The 18135-nt window shown below is 40.1% G+C and overlaps 1 protein-coding gene across 3 annotated transcripts in view; it reads left to right on the forward strand.

Moving 5' to 3' along the window:
* Nucleotides 1-18135, forward strand: part of LOC146643770 (teashirt homolog 1-like) — a 173715-nt gene that overhangs the window by 86691 nt on the left and 68889 nt on the right. For all 3 annotated transcript variants that reach the window (XM_085395898.1, XM_085395897.1, XM_085395899.1), the window contains one exon: nt 9117-9353. The gene's annotated coding sequence lies outside the window, so the exon portion shown is untranslated. The remainder of the gene's footprint in view (nt 1-9116; nt 9354-18135) is intronic.

Raw genomic sequence — 18135 nt, forward strand, 5'->3', positions numbered from 1 at the left:
CAGGCTTTCCAACAGTTTAAGATTTATTACAAGAGGCACTGTTACAACAAAGAAATCCCTGAACAAACACAAATGTTCTCACTTTTTCTACGAAGTTTATATACACAGAAACTGCTTTAATTTTTGATCACACATTCATAAACGAGCTGAGGTTTTGGTAGCATCGCAGCTGCAGATTGCACTAAAGGTCTCCTCTTAATGAGCTTTGTGACATAGTGTGTTATTCTGCTGGGATCAACCATCATAAGATGGGCACACTGTGGTCATGAACAGGATGGACATGGTCAGCAACAAGAGGTAGGAACAACAGCCACACCATTACACCACCACCAGCAACTTGAACCATTGATGCAAGTCATGATGGAGTTAGTTTTCATGTTGTTTATGCCAAATTCTGTTTCCAACTCCTGAATGTTCCAGTAGGAACTTTACACAGCAACCTCTGTAAATCCTTGAGATGGTTATGAGAGAAAATCCCAGTAGATCAGCAGTTTGGGAAATACTCAGACCACTGTCTGTCCCAAACAGCCACGTCACAATCAAAATCACTTAAATAACCTTTCTTCTCCATTTCTGTAGGTTATCTTGAGTATGTCCATCCATCCATTTTCATCTGCTCATCCAATTCAGGGTCTCAAGTTCTCCACCCTGTACAGGCCAACAGTCTATCACAGGACTGTGTGTGTATGTAAATGTAGTACATCCATATTAGCGATCGCTTTGTTCCATTATGGTCCATATGAATGTAGGTGCTTTAATGTTGTTTTTTGTGCATGTGCTCTAAGCTTTATCAGATATCCGTTTAATTTATTAACTAAAGAAGCTTGGTGAATCTGCATTTCCTGAGGCATTGTGAGTGAATTTAGCATTCCATTAACTGCTACATTTTACAGCTGTCATTCAGATTTACCTGTGGTTATGAACAAATATGCTGCTGCTATTGTAAGCCTTATCCCAAAGCAATAAACTGTATGTTCATGCAAATTCAGAGGCGTTCAGTGGTGATTATGATAAGTGCAGTAATCTCCTTATCTCATCACAGTCTCTTTGGTTACTGAAATGTGCTATGAAATGCATCAATACACACAGAAATTGAGCAAAACTGCAACTAATGCCACAGTCTTTCTTCCTTATGTTCTCCTTACAGCGTTATGCTGATGGTGTGGAACTACACCAACTACATCAATCACAAAGTTGGAAATCTGCTAAAAGTGCAGTTACCGGTGCAGTTATTTTTCGCAGATGCAAAAGAAATGTGGAAGCCTTGTTTCACACTTGTTTTACCAGCTGGTTGCCGTACCTTTCCATACAGCATCAGATTTGACAAAGACTTGCAGGTCACGTTTCACCAACCGAAGGAGCCCTTTGTTCAGAGTCGGTCATTCCCGGTATTGCGTGATGAAGACAACAACAGCAGATCTGCCCGGCAACAAACAGGTCAACATCAATATTTCACAGCATTTCAGTCACAAACTTCATATTTAATAGCCTGTCAGTCAGTGCTAATTACATGGTGAAGTAACTCTGGCCTGTTGTTCCAACAAAAGGTTGTGATACATTCTGTTGTTTGCTAGTAAAGCACAACAGTGACCCTGATGACCTTGCAATAAATTACACCTTTACTTCAATATGAGCAGATATTTGTTATATCATCTGCGCAAGGACACGGGCTACAATAGCAGCAGAGTGACAGACACAATAAATAACATTTAAGGACTCAACATGTCACCTGTAAATACCCATAAATGCCATTACCTCACTTCATAGCATGTAGCCATAAACGGGTGATGAATAGAGTCTTCCAGTGCATCAGTACAACAGGTTTCTAAGAGCCCATTGATTTTGGATTTGAAAGTGAGCGTTAACGCTGAGCACTTACACCAACTTGCTGACAGTACAGCAAACACTCCCACAAAAGCTATTAGCACCTTGTTAATGCTTTCAGCGCCTTTTCACATAAGCCAAGGTCACATAGCCTTTTCAGTTTTGTCACGCGTCACAAACAGTCTGAGATTATATAAATAAAAGCATATGGAGATGGGTGGGGGGTGGAAAAAATAGAAAAGTTTTTGTGGTTAATTATGCCACATAATTCAATTTTGATTAATAATTAATGTCTCCTTTCCTAACTAAATATCTATAATTAATCAACAAGTCATAGCAAGAGAACACAAACCTGAATACTTAATTCATAGAGGAGGCTGACATCGCTAATTGCTGGAGTAATCAAAGCTCCACCCTTTGGGATTTGACGAAGAGATTGGTAAATGGGGGTTAGCGTGATCCTTCATAGCATTATCATGACAGCTCCATTTATAACCAGATGAATATCATAGATGACAAATACAGTAAATGGCGAAAGGCTTGCTGCATTAGGCTGTCTGAATGATAAACTCGACTGATTGAACCATTCGAGGGGTTTCACTTAAGACTGACTTGTAGCTGTTTCACACACGCCTCCTAAGTAGCTCGCGGTGTAATAACTCAGTCAACGCGAGAGGACCTGTGTCTCGCTGTTAGTAAAAGGGCAAAAAGATGGCTTTGGAGTTCAAAGCGACACCGGGACGAGACAAACATGTTTGCTGGAAACTCGTCTGCATATAAGGTAAAAATGTAAAGGCATCATTTCGAATGTATAAAAATCAATTCCATGAAAAGCCTGAAATAAGAACTTCACTATCAGATCGTTATCAGAAACTATAAACGAGACAACATAACATGCCAGTTGAAGATCAATTAAAAGAAGCCAAAGGACTGAGATAACATGTTGGCCTTGAATAAGTTCAGAATTTCCTCCACATGTATATAAATGTGTCATACAATCTGGCAACTCAACGGTTAGGACCACTGAGGTATAATCATAAATAATAAATAAATCAGGAGGAGCGGTTTCCTTCCAGGATTTCCTTTTAACGGACAAATTGTTAAGTTTTATATTTGTACCAGCTGTAAAAATTTGGGATTGGGCTCAGACCACAGATAGCAAAAATTACAGATGTTACAGAATAAAATACAGTATAATGAGTGAATGATGAATAGTTGCAAGTCTAGTAGAAATGGTAAGAGGTAAGAAGAAAGCCCAGCAAGGAGTCTTTGATGATGAAACACACTAGGAATAGCTGCTAAACATATTTTTTTTATCCAAGTCAAACGTGATGTAAAACAAGAACTAGATTTGTCTTGAAAATTTAGAGTTGAAATAACACATGACTAAAGGCTCATTTGCATGGAGTGTGTCTCGCAAAGTTTGAAGATGGGACTGTCAGACTCCATTTATGTATTGTTATCACACTAAAACGCTGCTATCCGTTGCACATGACCTCCAATAAGGATACACATGAATGATAACAAAGCTTCAAACAAAGAAATGTTGCAGAGTTGAGACTTTTGGTGTGATCTCAGTTTGAGGTGAAAGCTAATTTAGAGCTGCAGCGTGACCTGCTCGATCGGAGATTACCGGTTTGGAAAGTAATGTGTCAAACTTTGCCGACAATCTCAGGACCGTTACTTCACAGGAGACCGCTCGTGCCTCGGTTTATTTTTATTGAGCCTGATTTTCTAAGGGCATTGGCGCAGAGGCTTTGTGCAAATTCCTGCCACCTCCAACCACCTCTGGCACTGTTAAAATCATCAAACCTAAAAGGCACTGTTGCCTCCTTAACGACTTGTGGCACACCTTTTCTTGTGATCCTGATTTGCTTAATTCTAATTTTCAACATCTCACACTATTCTTTTTAGAAAAGGTATTCTTTCTTCATCTGCTGATTTTGTTTAATGTCAATTTCTACTTAAAATGGGCATCTATTTTTGTCACCAGACAAGATTTATTACCACCACACAGGTGACAGCGAACTTGGCTGAAATTAGAATACGTTTTGTCCATGACATGGGCACATCCATGGAGGGGCTGCAACCTTGTAGGCTGTTTCCTGCTCAAGGGAAAGGCACCTGTGAGTGTGTGTGCGTGCTCTGAAGGATACTGTATGCAGACATATATAGTATATAGAAGAAGCGAAAACCCGTAAGAGAAAAAGTCAGAATGTGGAAATGCAGGTGAGCTGGGGAATTAGGGATATTCTTGGGCAGAGTTTAGGGGACACTTCACTGATGTATCTCCACTGGCCTGAATTCACAGTTGGGGTGTTTTATCTGCTTAACGGTGTCACCTTCAGAACCTGGCAAACTAAATTTCCAGTGCAATGTAGCAGTAACATTAATACACTAGCCTTGCTTGATTTAATGTTCCTGGGTTAGACATACAAATCAGTCCAAAGCAATCTTAAGAATTTCACTACTAAAGTGTCTTTTTGTCCTTTGATTAGTAAGTGCTGAAAGGGCTAAAGTGGTAGCATTGCTGAGCTACTAATGCACAAAAACTGGCTGAGAGTTGTCCATCATTGGTCATGATGCCCATAGGTTGCACTTAACATATCATACTAATAGAAGACAAAGTATAGTTGCTGCAAATTGTTTACGAGGTAGTAAAATCTTTCCCTTGAGAAGTGATCTGTAAGAGATAACGGCGATATATTTTGAGGTGACATGCTTTGCGTACCTACTCTTTTGCAGCCGAGCCAGGAAATCTTTTCACACTCTTTCACATTTCCACTCTTTTTACTCCCTCGCAGGTTTCTACAAAATAAAAGCGACAATCTTTGGAGATGTTTCCTCTCTCACCTCCTCCGCAGGGGTCAGATTGCTTTCCTTCACAATGCTCGCGGAGCGCTTCCTGGGGGTCAAGAGGCTTATTTTGTTAATTGATTGTAAGCGTTGTATGACAGCTCCCTTGATACTGGTGAACAAGTCTGACAAAGAGCCTGGTCACCAGCAGCAGTGATTGATCTGTGGGATCGATAGCTAGCGGTTAGTGCAAATACAGAAAAGGTTCACGTTGGCTGCTAATGGTGATGTTTGCGGGTTTCCACCTGGTCTAATTATTTTCGAAGGCACTGACAGCTGGTAATCCTTCGCTGTTTGTCTTTTTTTGTCGCTTATGGGTAAAAAATGGCACTTGGACTCATCAGAGAGATAAAATTTCCCCTAAATTACATAAAAAAAGGTTGTTTGTTCTGGGGAATTGGTTTTGTTAATGCAACTTTTGTCCCCTTCGCAAACTGGTCTGTTTTCAGCTATGCTGTTTACAACCTGTAACCTTCCATCAGGGCTGTGAGAGGAAGTTGATAAAAGGACAATGAAGGAGGATGGTATTACGATGGAATGTAACAACGCCATAGAGTAACCATTAATCCGCTCCCCTTTTTCCCCCTTCACACTCTACTCATTTGACCATTTCCCCATCACTGCCAACTTCAGGAGCATCAAATTACAAACAAAAAAATCAGCCTTCGTCACAGCTGAGGCTCACACGCGCCAAGTTGGCAGGCTTTGGCGGCGGGCATCATTCGAATGTGTCTGCTCTGATATTTCCCCTTTATCTCCCATGACCTGATAATGTGAACCCTCTAATGAAGCTATTGTGTGCCTGTCCAAAGCCATTGTCTTCCAGAGGGAACTTTCTTTTCTCTATTCGACATGTGCTACCCTCACTGATGAGCACACCTGTAATGGCCACATCTCTGGCTTCTGACTTTGTATGCCTTATCATTGTTCTCAGTTTTGGTCAGTCTCCTACTATCTGCACAGGCAATTTATTCTTCTCTTCCGACGCATTTTCTCAGTTTATCTTTGTAATTGTGGTTGTTTGATGCCCAAACCTGCTAGGACAAAAAGGTTACAAACGCTGATTGAAGTGTTAATAGTCAATGTTTACCTAAAAACAGGAAGTTGATGCATCTATTAACACCTTCATTGTGCAGTAGTTTTGTTGTGTACACACTTGGGATAAGAAATTATCACGAGATAGAGCTCACTCTGAAAAATCGTACATACAGTACAGCATATTTACAAGTTGATCAATTCTAGCATGTTGGTTAGAATTAACTGAAATAGATGTCCTGCCTCTTGCATGCTCTGCCCATATCTACACAAAACTGATTATTTTCAGCAGTATGACTGAACCAGACTACTCCCTATGGTTTGCAGTATGTTACAAAGGCTAATTTCAGACAATGGCTGGTTGTTCTGACATTATCCAGAGTGTGAAAATGGTGAAACAAAGCTTGCATATAATATATTTGGTTGAGATGTCTGTTGTGCTTTAGCCACTCAAAATGCTGGCTGACTGTGACATACTTTAAACTGGACAGTGTTTTGATCATTGTGATGAAACCAGCTGATTTATTTTTGTCTCCAGAATGTAAAAGAATGTACTTTACCTCCACCGGCGCTCATCTGAGGTGGTGTCTGCGATGCTGTTATCGCACTGCGTACTTTTTGTTACCCTGTTATTGCATGCACAAGGAAAACGTATGTGAAGGTGATTTACATTCATGTCTAACACACTTGTCAGAGACTGAACTGACTGCTCACGTTCATGTTTAAATGTCATATTCCACTGCATTCCCCCTGACAAAGTCAGAGATATTTCTTCTTTATCCATAAGAAAAATAAAACACAGGAGCGTGGATGAGTATGTGACTGCCTTCTTTCATTTTTCATTTCCTTATGTAAACATTGTTGTGTTAGAGGAATATCATTTTTCTAAGATGCAAGAGTAAATTTTTCTTTCATGCCAAGATTTCCTGAAACTCATACCAAGAGTGACACACTCAGTGTGCTTGCAGACAGTGAGAGCCAAGCAATGAAGACACCTTTGATGAAGCAAGCAGAAAAGCCTTTGATGTAGTGTGAGTTTATGAGGCTGATTCCAGCTGCTTTGTGCTCCTCAAGGCCGTCCTCCTACGACTTCTCCCACCAAATTAGAAATGGCACCTGTACACCTCCCTTATTCTTAAACAATCAGCGTTCGCTGTTTTCCTCTTGTTTGTCTGCTGCATTGCCACATAACATATTTGTTCTATTATGTACAGCTCACCGTGGAGGTTGTACAGAATTAAGCAGTGGCAAAAAGAGAACCACGTTAAAAGCAAGTATGGGACAAACATTCGTCTGTCTCTTTTCCTCTCTTTTCTTTTCATATTTAGCTTCTGGCTAAATATAAATAATAGTGGGAAATATTCTGGGTCAAATTTGACCTTTATCTTAGCTCAGGAATTCTAGCCCCCCAAAAATCCCTTATAATAAGTTTCACTATCAAATTTGGTACCACTGATCTATTCATGCATAAACAGCCTGTCTGACTTTGATAACAGGATGATTAATCCTCAAATAATGCTTCTGAGATCTATAGTGATCAATATTCATTAATATTAGCTGGCACTCAGAACACAAAACATAAAAATGGGTTATTGCTAAACACTCTGTCTATTAAAAGCAGTGGTGGGCAACCTTGCAACATAGGGCAGCATCAATATTTTTATTTATGTGTGTTTTGAGTCGCTTTAAGGAAACATTCTAAGTATATAAGAGCCAACCACTTACCCACCTCTGGGTGCTGGGTGGATGTGTCGATGACCAGCTGTCACAGTGTGAGAGGCGGGCACACTGTAGACAGACCACTGTCCATCACACGGCCAGCTTAATTATGATATAATTGACCAAGTGGATACATTTAAATTAGAGCGATGATACCAAAGTTTAACTAATATGTGTCAACTTAAGCCCTTTTCAGTATTTCATATAGATATGAACTATAATGTTTAGCCATTATGGAATGAGAAACTTTAATTTTTTCATAACATGACATAATTATCATATTTATATTCAGTGAAATGCATATGATAGTCTTTTTTGTATTCTAAGTCTTGTCAAAACAATATTAAACAATAAAAGGTTTAATATTGGCCCCTAGATATATAAGACTAAATGCATATAGAACATAAATTTGGCATTCAGTACTTACATAAATGTAGTTTGCATTCGCCACTGATTATATTTTACATCCTTATTAAATGACAGAACTCTGTATTTAATACTGTAATTTTCAAGCATGACAGTGCTGGTAAATGTTTCTTAAAAGTATAATTGATATTTCAAAAATGTTCCGTCTTACTTAGTCTATGCTGTTGTTTGTTTGCACCGCAGAACAACATAGTGCGTACAGCGTTGGAGCATTTTATATTTTTCAGGTGTGCCTGCTTATGATGAAGCCACTACAGAAGTCTCATACTATCAGGAAACAGCTGTCCAGCTCTAATCTTTTTATGAGCGATATGCTGTTTTTAATGAAAGCCCTCGCAGCTCTCCACAATCAGCTGGCCATATCAGAGCTTATATTTCATCCTGCTATTGTGATGTCATCACCAGGCGCAGGCATAATACATAATTCCCTGTGTTATGACAAACTGTGGCCTCAGGCCAGAGAGGTATATGAACGCTTTTGGGCCCATGTCAAGTCCATGCCATTTGTGCAGGAACAATCGCTCTCGGCTTGTTGGTTGATCATATGAAATAAGGGCTGGCATCAAACAACAAATAGGTCAGGGCCATTTGAATAAAAAAGTGAGGAAGTCAAACGAATGGCTTTGCAGCTTGAGATGCCAGTGGTTCTCTGTCTCACTCCTTTCCTGCGTAAATGCAGTAGGCTTCATTCTCAAAATAGTAAAAAGCAGTGGCATAGTTTTTCTTTCGCAGTTACCCTGAACAGCTTCAGTCAAAATATAAATATATATTGATATATTACTGGTATATGTAAGTTATATTTTAATTAAACATTATTTGTGTCCTTTAATTGGTCAACATATAAACTGCTACCATTTTTTGTATTTCTATATTCAAGCCTTTCAGAAACCTTGCATCAAAGCATCAGTGGAGGTTTGTCTGGAACAGCAATATGCTTTTTATTCAGCAGTTATAGTATTTATTTTACTGTATATATCTTTGTTACTGTCAAGGCTTAAGAGACTGGAGGGAAAGTACTTAATTTTGACAATATGTACAAAAAACCAAAGTGAAAATGTGATTAATGCTTTCACTGTAATTACTGAAGTCATTTGGGGAACATAAATGTACCGAATGGGGTTCATTCCTTGGGCACCGTGAATGCCCAGGGAAACCATCAAATAGAAATACAGTTGTTATTTTTTTTTGTACTTGTGAAGAACGACTGATCCACTAGCTAAAACCAGTGGCTAACTCGTTTCTCCATCTTATCTCAGGTTCTTCCCGTGGATAGAACTCAGCTTCCCCATCTCAGGCTACAGCTGGAGGATCCCCTTGCATCACCTACAACCAGAACCTGCACACGGACAGCTGGGTTGTGTACCACTGCTGAGCTCACAGAGACTACAGAGCTGAAGTAAACAGTGAAGCTGGAGTCCATCCATGAGAGGAGAGACAGGTGAATGATACCCAGGACCTCAACAAGTCTTGGTCCTGGGTACTTACCTGGGAAAGTAAGTCCATACACTACTTTCATATGAAGCACTTTAAATAGATATTTCAGTTTGGTCCAGGATAGCCAAGTGACTGCAAGGCAAACACTGAATTTAAATAGAGCTATAGTGCTACCATGGCTAAAATAAAATATAATATTATATCATATCATTTTAAAAAAGGCTGATTAAATTATAGAACATGATTTGACTGCAATCCTAATGCTGAAGATTTGGGGTTCCGCCTTGTTTGCTAAAGCTCTTTTCACAAGCAGGCGGATTAATGCTGCATATGAGATTCTCACAATTGTGATAAAATAACAAAAATTCCTATTTTAAAAAATGAAATCTATCAAACTCTCAAATTACTGTTTGGAAACCTGAGCATAAACACAGGCTGGTAGTGAATTCAGGGAAGCAGAGTGTTTGCTGTTGTTTGCAGTGAGCCGGCCCCACCCTCCACTGGCTCGCTCTCAGCCCCCAAAATCTTTATCTGCTACATGATGCATGAAAGCGCAGTGCCTTCTCAAACAACTTTACATGACCCCTGACCCCATCTGCACAGATGCAATATGGCCTCGCTGCCACCATCCATTTCGGCCTGTGGAGTAGATTCAATGAATTTTTATTATGCCGCACGTGTATGTCACTCGGTTCGACTCTTTCTTTTGATCCTCATCGCCACCAATGTGTCTTGGAAATACATCACTTGAAGATGTTAGATGTTTGTGGCTTTTGTGAAAAAAAAAAAAAAGAAGAAGAAGAAAAAAAGAGCTCCAGTTTCACGTTCCATCTTTTTATTTGCTGAAATCTAAAGTAAAATCTGCACAGTAGGTAGTACATATTGGTTTTTTTATTTGTTTTCTTACTTCAGATGACAATTCCAGCAGGATTGTGACAGGCAGATTTCCAACCAGGCTTTCTGGCAAACACCAAACTGAAGATAGATTTGAAATTCTGTCCTTTATAAATTTTGGCTATCTCCGTTGAAAATCTGGCATTGTCGTTTATTAAAAGCTTACATGTGTTCAAATTGGTCCTGTCCAACAATTTTTGCCTGTTCTGCTGCTTTTGGGTGCCCGGCGTTGGTTTTTGAGTTGGACCGATATTTCTCTGTGTTGAGAAACTTTTTTTTTTTCATGTGAATATTTGCGAATTTAATATATTTCAGGACTGCAACAGTTTGCTTTCTGCATCAGCAGCCTGCAAACTGAAAATGGTGATTTTATGGGATTGTGTTTAAATGATGGTTTTTAGGGCTGTCACTCAGTCTGCACCACTGAGAAAAGCCTGTAAGTTCATCTACCTTATTCAGTGTCTTTTTTTGTTTCCTTCTGAAACCTCTCAAATTGTCAGTGCCAGGCAACAACTATATGTTCCCCAGAGGGAGCCCAAATATCCAGGGAATCAGGCGTCATTTAGCCTGTAAGAGCCTTTTTCTTTCCCTGACACTCTGTATTGCCTTTTATTTCCCCCCCTCTCTTCTACTCTCGCTATCCTCTCTGCCTCCCAGCTGTACAAACATTCAATCTCATTAGGTGGTCTCATTCATTCTTCCCTCAGCCTCCTCACTTTCCAGCCCACTGTTTTTGATGAGTTTTTAATCTTTTGCGCTTTACTGGACGCTGATGTACAGTATACAGCTCTGTCTGTGTTTATTTTCACTGTTTTTTTAATTTTATAAAATCGGCTCGCAATGCATCTATTTTATGAGACGGCAGAAATCTGAATATAATCTCTGTCCGCTTCTTCACGCCGCGTCTTTAATCGTCTTCCCTCTAATTGCACCATATAACACTTCCTACCTTCCTGACTGTCCTCATCCTCTTCAGCCTTCTCACTAAACTCATATCCATCTCTCTTACTACACTGTCCTCATTTACAGGGATCGAAATCAAAAAAAGACCAACTTTAAGTGTCACCCTGCTTTCTAGCCAGATTTCATAATAAGATTTCAGATTAAATGCTATAGTAATGGAACACTAGCCCATTTATTTTACAGTGATACTATTTTTTAAGAATTAGAAGTGATGGAGTTGTTGAGTTCGATTTTAGCGGTGTAATGAAACGCTTCTGAGTGAGTGCACTTTCATTTCGAGATCATATTGGACCATTTGCTCCCTTTACAATTCACAGCCCTGTGTTTTGGGAATGAAACCATTTATATCCTTGCTGGTGGGCCCCAAGCAGATACATTGTTTAACTGTCACAGATGACAGGGATAAAGCAGGGATAAGGACATAGTACTGTAACATGGTGCCGCTGTGCGTATGTGTGTCATTGTAAGCGTTTATACGCCTCTACTTATGAGAGTGACTGCATAGAGTACCGCAGATAAGACTGTCTTTTTACTGCACAGTCCCAGAGTTGTACAATAATGCGCACAGGGACAATAAAGATTTAAACAAGCACACTTGCTGTTTCTGCTTCTGTACTCACCGAACACTATGTGCACAAAGACTGAGTGAATTGAATTGGGGGATTTTTCTTTTAATATATGAACAATAATCTTTCTCAACTGTCCAATACATTTTTTTTTTTTTACAAGAAAAAGGGAGAAAAAGGATTATTATTGTCTGGTAAGTTAAGAGTGAGCAGAGCACAAATAAATGCCATTGCATTGATGTGTGGAGGTAGTTTGAAGAGGATTTAGAGACATTTTAATCGAGAATTCACATCAAATTTACCTTAACTTTCAACGTTTGAAGGGCATAAATGATAGAGTAAGTCATAAGCTACTCGTTTAATTTTCAGGGGGAACTTTGTGGGCTCTTCTGAGCAGATGCCTATGTCTTCATTAGACTTTGTGTCTAATGACGTGCTTTGTCTCTGGGTCTGTGTTTCTACAACACTGTTCCATTATCACTAAAAATAAACTGCTAACATCCAGAAAGGGCTATTTGTTTATCATACTATAAAAATGGCGTACTTTATGTCCCTGTACATCTTGTTTTATATCAGTGCTTATGTAATACATTCATACATGTCCTTTGTATAAGCGAGTGTGCGAGAGGAAAGCAGCAGCTGCCAGGATGTGATGACTCAATTTCTTGACAACCCTGGCACTGAGCAGCTATTTGGAAAAACTGAAGGAGATACTGGCTGATGAGGAACTGCAACTGCCTATTAATTTGAGCAAGGGGAGGGCGTGTGGGAAGAAGAGGTCGCACAAAAAAAGTCTTTGCTAGCTTGAATGTAGAAATCTAACAGAGATAATATTCTATTGCTCCATTGTTTCTTTGTTTTGCTACGGTGTTTTTTGGGGTAATTAAATAAAAGCACCGTTTGTTTGTCAGTTTTCCCACAGCAGTATTTTCACCTACAGCCTTCCTTGATTATCTTAAACTTTTGGCGGCGGAACAAATTCTGTTAGTTAAAATGTGACGTGTAAAACAAATGACTAGCTCCTTAGATTGTTCTTCTCCAGAAATGGTGTACCCACTGTCATGTATATCACTGTCCTTCAGCTGTTTGTTAACACAGATATCTACTTAGCCAATCACATGGCAGCACCTCAATGCATTTAGGTACGTAAACACGGTCAAGGCAACCTGCTTAGAATAAGGAAATAAGTACTCTACTTTGAGCATGGCATGATTGAGAATGGTCTGGGTGGAAATTCTTTGTTTGAGGTCAGAGGAGAATGGTCTGGCTGCTTTCAGCTGATAGGAAGACAACAGTATCTCAAATAACTACCTGTTACCACAGTATCCAGAAAAGCGTCTATGAATGTACAGCACTTCGATCCATATGGGCTTCAGCAGCAGACTCACATCTGCCAAGAATTGGAAACAATTTGCACGGGTTCACCGAAATTGGACAACAGAAGATTTGAAAAATATCGCCTGGTTCAATGAGTCTGTTTCCGCTGTGACTTTCAGATGGTAGCGTCAGAACTTGGTGTAAAGAACGAGCAAGCATGGAGCTGCTGCTTTTGTGACATGTGGGGGTGTTTTCATGGCATTCTTTGGGCTTCTTTGAAACAACCAAGCATTGTTTAAATGCCATGGCCTAGTTGAATATTGTTGCTGACCATGACCATGCTTTTTTATACCGATCATCTGATGGCTGGATAACACATCATTGGCACAAATTATCTCAAACTGGTTCCATGAACATGTCAATGAGTTCCCTGCACTCAAATGGTCTCCACGGTTACCAGATCTCAATCCGATGGCGCACCTTTGCGATGTGGTGAAACGGGGGATTCATATCATGGATTTTCATCCAAGGAATCTGTATCAACTGGGTGATGCTATCATGTCAACATGGACCAAAATCTCTGAGGAATATTTCAGGTACCTTGTCGAATCTATGCCACGAAGAATCAAAGCACTTCTGAAGGCAGAGTCCAACCCAGCACCTGCTAAATATAACTGATAAGGTGAGTGTATGTACATCTACATTATTGACTCCAAGCAAAAAACACTAAAGTATGTAAACCTATCATAGACTCCACTGAGAACTGTTTCAAGGTCATTCAGTGGACATAACAGCTTCCTCCATATGTAGCTTATCTTCATCCAATCCCTGTATCACATCTGACAGAGAGAAAATAGCCACGTTCTATGTACAGTACAACACACACTCGGTAATCTAGTCGCTATGAGATATAGATAACCCCAGAAACCACAGGTAACACACAAACAAATCACGAGAAGTTCACTTTATCAGCAGCCAAAGGAGACCTGGCAACCTGTCTCCGTGCTATTGTTAATCGTTCTTTCTCTCTCTCTCCAGCCTCCATCTGTCTTTCCCCCTTTTCTTCCTCCCATGATCTCTCTCGCTCTCCTCCTTCTCCTTCCCACTTACTCCTTCCCTCTCTCACTCCTTCGTTGAAGCCCACAATTTAATAACCTCAAGTGCTGTCAGAGGAGGCATTGAAAAATGGCTTCTATAAAACATAACGGCCTTAATCAGAGTGCGCCGAGGATTCTCCCTGCTGCTGCTGATTCCACCCCCTCCTCCCTCCCTCCCCCCCAATCCCCGCCTCTAATGAATTAATGTTGAAATATGCAGGGGCTCAGTAGTCATTAGATGTGCGCCGTGAGACGTGATTTAAGATGGCTGCCTTTATGTGTCTGCCAGGCAAGATGGAGCGGGACGGGCCCGGCTGGACAGTGATTGTCTTAACTGACTGAGCCAAAAATGCTTAAGATCACCCTTTGTTGAGGGTGATAAGTTACCGCGTATGTTTTTCTCCCAGCCTTTTGTAGGCCCAAATTGTAGGCCCAAATTATGTGATCAAGAAAAAAAAATGGCGTGTTCTTTTCGTGTGAATATGACCGTATATCAAGTGGGATACAGCGATGTGGGCTGATATGTTGAGGAGATTCATTTTCTTTATCCAGCAGCCAGCCAGATAAAGTATCCTTTATCCAGTTAGTCAGGTCTCTCTTGAAGGAGAGACTTTTAATCTCGGTGAGATTTCTTTTTTTTTTTTTTACTTGGATAAATAAAGTAGCACAGTGTGACATGCTTTAGCTATAGCATACAATCCAGTAATTATATGGATTTCCACTCCTCCCTCAAAGCATAGATTAACCCCTTGGATCTGCAATCTTATGGTCTGGTAGTAGCCAGACTGTGATGTTCCTGCTCATAGCTGGGCTAGGTCAACACATTGATTAGCTCAGTTTGTGAGATCATGCAGGCATTACATTCACTGCCATTTCTCTTAGCAGAAAAAGCAGGGATGCTACTAAAACAGCTCATCTGTCGACGTGTCTCCAAAAGTCGCAGCCGAATGGAAATCTCGTGACCCTGAAACTGAGAAGGCGACGTGGAATTTCAGCCATCATTAAGGTTTTAAGCTACATCTGTGATTTTCCTTCAGTCAAAATCTTTTCTGCGTTTGCAAACTACTTTCAACTTGAAGCTCATGTGAATCAAACTGTAAAGTGAGTGATTTTGTGCTGTTTTGCTTACAAAATCTTAATTAGTGATGCTGACTTAATCATCTGATGCTGTAGGATGAGCTATTTTGGTTGAACACTTGATGCATCAACTTAACAGCTGTCAACTGTGTAGAAAAAACGACGTTTTGAAGGAGGATCAGTAATAAAATCCAGAAGCAATACCAAAGGAAATTGCTGCCACAGTAAACTGATTTGATGAAGAGAGAAAACCAAAATAAAACACTTTTGCCACGTTGCCGTTGAAGATTCGGGTCATGAGTGACCACAAATGACAACTTATGATGATTTTTTTTTTCAATAAAATAATCTAAACATAGCAACAGAACACCAAACCTTGTGAGGGAGAAACATTTCCAGGAGCCACCTCATAATCCCAACACTGATTCAGCAGGTTAAGGCTCAGTGTCGCTCACTGATGTGGACTGAATGTTTTGTCCTTCTCACCAGTTAACCAGCTACAAAGCCAACCCCGGGCCTCGGACCAGTACCGGTCCGTGAGTCGTTTGGTACCGGGCCGCGAGAATTGAGGCTCAGGTGTGAAATGTATGGTTTTCAGGGGTTTTATCGGTTTTCAGTGTTATTTTGTTATCGTTTTGATCGTTAACTCGGTTTTCCTGGGTCTTTTCACGTGTGTTATGAATAAATCTTCTTTTTTTCAGTACCGGTACTAGTTTTATTTTGTTGTATTTATCCACGACACATTAAAGGCCGGTCCGTGAAAATATTGTCGGGCATAAACTGGTCCGTGGCGCAAAAAAGGTTGGAGACCGCTTCTCTACAACCATCAGAGAGTAGTGAGAAAAGAGAAAATGTGAGTGACCTGCAGTTCTGTGAGTAAAAATGCCTCGTTAATGTCGGAGGGTAAGAGGAGAATACCCAGACTGCTTCAAGCTTATAGGAAGACAACAGTAAGTCAAAAAAACCACTTATTACAACGAAAATATGCAGAAGAGCATCTCTGAATGCCCAACACGTCTAACCAGAAGGCCTACAGCAGCAGAGGACCACACTGGGTGCCACTCAGCTGTCAGCTATGAACAGGAAACTGAGGCTACAACTCACCAAAGTTGGACAACAGACAAATCTTACCTGGTGTGATGCGTCAAGATTTCTACTGCGACATTCAGTTGATTTATTTCAGGCAGAAAGGGTGTAGGCAGCTTATACACCCCTACCTCTCATACTAATAATATATTTTTCGCCAACCACAAATTGACAATACAACAGAACATAGTATTTCATAATTACTTTAATTTCAAATAAGTGAAATATCAATAAACTTCTTAATTAACATTTGAACATGATGAAAGTTCCATTTAACTTCAAAACATTACTGTTGTTATTCCATAAATTTACTCGCGTAACAGGAAGCAATGCTAAAGTCTACCTGAGCATAGTTGCTGACTGTGTCCATCCTCTTATGATCACAGTGTACCCATCTTCTGATGATTGCTTCCAGCAAATCTGCAGCAACTGCATTATGCCATCATGACATTGTTTTCAGCACCCTGTTGAATCTGTGCCACATAACATTAAAGCAGTTCTGAAGGTTAAATGGTGTCTGACTAGCAAGGTGTGTCTAACAGAATATCAGCGGAGTGTATTTGCACTTAATGCAGTTTTAGGATTCATTTCTGTTCTGTTGACCCTTAAGAGTCACTGCACCACAGGCTGCCTGGACCTTGATTTGAGAATAAAAGTAGAAATACTTTGTGATGTGATTAATTTGATTAATGTAATTAGCATTCTTTTGCAAGTCTTATGCACTTTGCACACCGTGAAAGCATGTGTAATTTTACGACTACCTCGCCTAACGAGGTAATGGTAACATACTGATACCGTAACATGTTCTCGAGGAGAAAACTAAAGATGTTATAGCTGTTAGTCATACACCTCACCGCTGTGCTCCACAGAATTCATGAGAGCCACGATACGTCAAGACAAGCCTTACCATCAAACGCTCTTCAGACAGATATTAAAAAAGGAACATCAAAGTGAAGATGCTGTAACTTTTCTGAGCATTTTTTTGACAATGTTTCATTACTGCTGGGCAGGTCTATAATCTATTTCCTTTGAGACTTCCTTCTTAAGTCAAGATCACACAATTATGAGAGCTCTCATTCTGACGGCGGGGCGGAAATTAATTAATAAATAAACACTGCATTTTTACATTCATCAACATGCGGTAAGAATAGCTCTAATTATCACAGGTGAATTAACACTTTCATATTTGTGTCAAAAAATTAATTGTATCCCTTAACAGCAATTCCCAGGGGAAGTTAAAGAAGAGAATGGGTAAGGTAAGAAGGGAAAAAAGAAAAACAGTGCGGACCACCAAGAGTGCTAATTGCTGCTTTCAAAGCCTTGCATCAGTGTTACCGTCTTTCTACGAGAGTGTACAGTGTCCCACAGAGAGATGATGTAGGTAGAACCTTGTTACAAATACATAGATGTCAAGTCTTGATCTGCAGTACCTGGCAGGGAAGTTCTCTTCATCTTCACTTAACCAGGCAAGCTGACCGAGAGCGAGCTGTATTTAGAGCAGCAGCAGCGACAGGTAACTGTTAAATGGCAGAACTTACGACTGAGTCGTCTGCATGTGTGGCAGGCTTCCCCTAATTTTGGGCAAGTTATAAATCTTAGCTTTGAATGTGATTTTGAGTGTGTGTTTATTCACGGGTATATGTATCAGTTATAGCAGAGGCTTCCTGTCCCTGCTCCTTTCACTCGTAATGTAGGGCTAACAAGCATGACAGGGAATACCGAGTCTCTCAGTAACGAGCTTCCTATGGGGAAGCAGAGAACAGATAAGGGTCAGAGACATTGTAAGGGAAAGATTCATCATTTGAATTCTGCAACACCAAAGATAGTGGCTATATAACACG

This window comes from Rhamphochromis longiceps, linkage group LG22 (assembly GCF_057381845.1).
Source record: "Rhamphochromis longiceps isolate RC_006_pf linkage group LG22, R_longiceps_female_GT1.1, whole genome shotgun sequence".
Taxonomy (NCBI): Eukaryota; Metazoa; Chordata; class Actinopteri; order Cichliformes; family Cichlidae; genus Rhamphochromis; species Rhamphochromis longiceps.